The following is a 4,392-nucleotide window of genomic DNA, read 5'->3' as shown; positions in this document are numbered from 1 at the left end:
AGCTCCGTTTCTCCTGCACAATCTCATCGGATCCAAATATGGTCATTTCCTTTGTATCAGCAACCAATCGTGAAAGTGCAAAGGGGTCTTAAACCAAGAAACAAAATCTCATTGGCTGGTGTCAATTTCTGACAACGTGATTCGTTCAGATGCGTCACGTGGTGTGCTAAAGCACTTCCTGGTTAGCTTTCCGCTAGAAATTTAAATCTGAAAATGGCAAAATAACGGAGAAAAAAACGTTCACAGAGAAGACGACAACAATTGTCACTTGCACAAAGCAAGGTTATACAAAAAACAAATGTCCCCGAACATGAAATACCTTCACGGAGTGCGTCGATGCGCAAGCTATCATCCAGATAACAGGAGGGTTTAGCTAGCGTCACACTGCAATCTTTAAAGGTCGTTTTCTCAAAATGAGTTTTTTCTCCTACTCTGAGTTCGAAATGTCCACTTCAGTAGCAGTTACAAACACCAAACCTTCCAGTTATATTCCTATCAATATTATGAAGGCTTTTACAGAAGGGTTTGGTCATATATAATTCATAGCCTGAATTATATAACATTTTATACCTAAAAACATGGTGAAAATTGATATTTTAGGGCTGTTGACAGTATTTTCTGATTTATGGAGTGATACAAAGAGATATCCAAAATCCCTTCTGTAAAAGCCTTAGATACTAATATGACTACAAAATGAAACAATAATTTTGATCCTGGCTTTATCCAAAGTTCAGATTTCGGTTCCTGAAATGTGTTAAAATATGCGCATATTTCATGAGATAATGGTTCATTTGCATATTTAAACATGCTATTTCAGAAAACTTGTAATACAAAAAACAATTGCCTTATTGTAAGTAATTAACTGGAGAAATGTTTAGCTGATATCTTTAAGTTAAAAAAATTACCCTATTCACCTGGGGTGTCTCGCCTTAAGATAAATAAATAATAATAATGTAAGAACTCAAAGCCATTGTAGACTGAAATAATTCAAAAAAAGGCCCAATAACGAACTGTGTATGACTGTCTCACTGTGTACTTCTGACGAAAACAATGTGGTACATTTACCCAACAGAGACATTATAAATGACAGATTCTGATTTTTCTCACCAAATTAAACAATTTCACCAAATATTTCGCATCATCTTAACTGTTAAACATGATGCTAGAAATGATAGTTCTACCTTGAATAGACTTTAGGTACAGTAAAGCATATTGTGCTGATAAAGCCCCTTTTTCGCTCTTTACTTGAAAAGTTTAAAAATGTGAATGCAGGACTAACCCAATTCATCTAAACTCTTTCAATTATAACTAAATGTCCTATAGAGTCATGCAGTGATGATGTATTTTGTAGGCCAACCCTAGAACGCAATGCAAGGCTCCCTCTACAAAAACATTAGGATTTTTCCATAAATTGTTGGTATATTGCAGAAAAGTAAGCTCTTATTATTGTGATACTCACAACGTTTTTTCAGCATGGTTAATCTCTGCATATTAACACCACTTTGTGATTTTTTGAAACACAAATGCAATCGCCAGAAATAAAGAGCTAACAAGGGAACCAGGAATGGTAAAATGCTGAGTCATTTCCGAGTTTTAGGACTCATTCCTGCACCACTCTATTGCATTGGTTTAAGTTGTCTACTCTACATTTTGGGATTTTTTTAAGCAGATAAGAGTTATGACAGTGAATACTAACTGCATGCACATCTGTTTTAACATTCAATCTAATTCCATATAGCTGATCTAGATAAGAAACCCACGTTAATGCAATGCAGTCAGGATGCAATGGGACCACTTTTTTATTTACCTTTGGCATCTCAGGTAAATTTGACCTCTGTGTGAGTGTGTGTGACTGCATGTCGGAGTGAGTTTCTGTCTTCTATACTAGCAAAGGTTAGCTCTCCCAGGAACAGCCCTCTGCCAAACTGGCCTTTACACACACACACACACACACACACACACACACACACACACACACACACACACACACACACACACACACACACACACACACACACACACACACACACACACACACACACACACACACACACACACACACACACACACACACACACACACACACACACACACACACACACACACACACACTTAATTTATACCTGCCAATAATGAGCCAGAGGATAATTGCTTGAACCAAGTCAACCATGTCACCTCTGTTATTACGCCCTGGTCATCGATATAGACTGAGGCAAAGGACAGGGTGTGTGTGTTTATGTGTATGTAAAAAGAAAGAGTGAAACAGAGAAGGGGGAGAAAGGGTGGTGATGCCATTGGTGATGGCAACATGATTAAATGCCTCTCACAGATGTAACAGTAAGACTGTAAGACTGACTTATTCATAGTTTTATAATCACCAGGAAAGGAAACTGTACTGCCAAAGTAACACAAACAAAGTATTAACCCATTTTGTAGGAGTAGTAGTAGTTGGACAACAATCACATTTCCATTCATCTCTGTCCTTTACCAATATTTTTTTTCTTCTTCACATAAACAGATGCAAAATAAAAAAGGGTTTTTGGCTGTTGTATATAAGCAGGATTTGGTCTTGTCTTCAACAAGTGTTTTACAATCTAATTCAAGCAAATCCCTTTGGGCAGAAATAGCCTTTTGTCAAGGCTCGTTGGTCTTGGGGTATGATTCTTGCTTAGGGTGCGAGAGGTCCCGGGTTCAAATCCTGGACGAGCCCAGACTTATTAGCAGCTCATTGATATATACTCAGGGGTCCTAACTTAAGTTACATGCCAAGTTAACCAAAGTCTAATATTGTGAATTGTTAAAAGTTGAGCAAAATATTTTACCAGGAAGACAATTTGCTCAAAATCTCTTTGTTGATAGCCCACTTTACCTACAGACTGTTCTCATTCACATAAAGAAGAGGGCTGTGTTTTTTCATGTATGGCTTCTTTCGGTCTGATTTCAGCCTTCAGATTTTAAAATGTACTCATATATTTTAAAATCTTCATCCTCCCTTTTCAGTTATTGCTCTGTCTTATCTTAACATTTTAGGATGTTTCATAGGCTTCAACATCGTCATTAAATTTTGTTAATTTTACCAACTGCTCATTACTAAAGCAGTACATGCATAATGCTTCGAAATGTATGTATATATGACTTTAACATTTTAACTCCTACTCTGCAGCTTTTTTGCTACATTTTAAATTCAGGAAAAATACAATTGGCTCCATCACATTATTCATGAGCCTCTAAGCAAGGTTCATAAAAACCCTAGATAGAAAAGCCTATACAGTATGCAGAAATTTAAAGTGGCGATTTATTTTGTTCAGAGGACAAATCCTATATTCTTTCCTCTTCTCTCTGGTCTGCGGCACTCTCCCTTTCTCTCATTACCCCTGTGCGTCAAATCTACATGAAAATTGCATATCAGTAGCTCACAGAGGCAGAGTAGTAGCTTCCTATGAAGCCCATAGAATATTCACACAGCCTGCAGGAAGTTATTTTAATGTGAGAATGGCATATATTTGCAGGGGAGAAAGAATGAGAGTCCAGAGTGAGAGGGTGAAAAAGAACAGGGAGAGATTCATGGAGAGAGAAAAGAGAATGAGATGAAGGGAGAGAACAAGACTTGACTGTGCTCCCCCTCTGGGCCAATATGTTGTAGATGTAGCACCTTATTTTGAACTTAATACAGGTAGAATCTTTGCATGTCAATTTGTTTTGAACACACGAAAAAAATGGAGGGATGAACTGTTCATCTTACGAAAAGTAAAATGACCAAACAGGCAAACCAATCCTAGTATAGTTCTAGTGATGAAAATAAACTGAGTGCTGTTATAAGTTATTCCAAATTATCCAGTTTTAAGGGGCTGCCTTGTTTTGATTTTTTCCCGCAATTTCAGATAAAACATTATCAAATGCAACAATCAAAGAAATACATTTTGTGCTGCTCTCTGCAAAGTATGATTCAAGCTTCATTGTGAATCTGTGTCAAGAGGCTTGGGGAGTAACGGATGACGTAATCGGATACAAAAAAGGTAACTGGATTCGTTTAAGTTACTTCAAAAAATAGATTTTTAAATGTAGAATTACTTAAGATTGTGTATTACTAGCCGGATTACAATGTTAGTAAAACACTAAAAAGAGCATCTAGTGTTTGTTGTAAAGGATCAGATGTTATCTCTTCTCTGCAAACTGTACTGTTCTGTAGGCTAATACTTCAAGTGTGAATCTATACGCCTACTGCCTGAATCTGCTTTATGGTTTTCACTTTCTTTGGTTAATTTGTTCTGTTTTTAATTCAGTAGGTAGACCTATAATGTTCATAAAACAGTGTGTGAGTTTAACTACAATATGTAATAGATTCAAACAGAGCATTTCCATTTTCCTATTTTCTAAAGTTACATGTTGCTG

General features: G+C 36.7%; 1 non-coding gene across 1 annotated transcript; it reads left to right on the top strand.

Moving 5' to 3' along the window:
- The first annotated feature begins 2,638 nt into the window (after nt 1-2,638).
- On the top strand, nt 2,639-2,710 carry trnap-agg. The gene has a single exon. It is a non-coding gene; the product is annotated as a tRNA-Pro (tRNA).
- Nucleotides 2,711-4,392: the final 1,682 nt, after the last annotated feature.

This window comes from Trematomus bernacchii, unplaced genomic scaffold (assembly GCF_902827165.1).
Source record: "Trematomus bernacchii unplaced genomic scaffold, fTreBer1.1, whole genome shotgun sequence".
NCBI classification, from domain to species: domain Eukaryota; kingdom Metazoa; phylum Chordata; class Actinopteri; order Perciformes; family Nototheniidae; genus Trematomus; species Trematomus bernacchii.
Note: the sequence above shows the minus strand (reverse complement) of the source record. Positions and strands in the feature narration are given on the sequence as shown.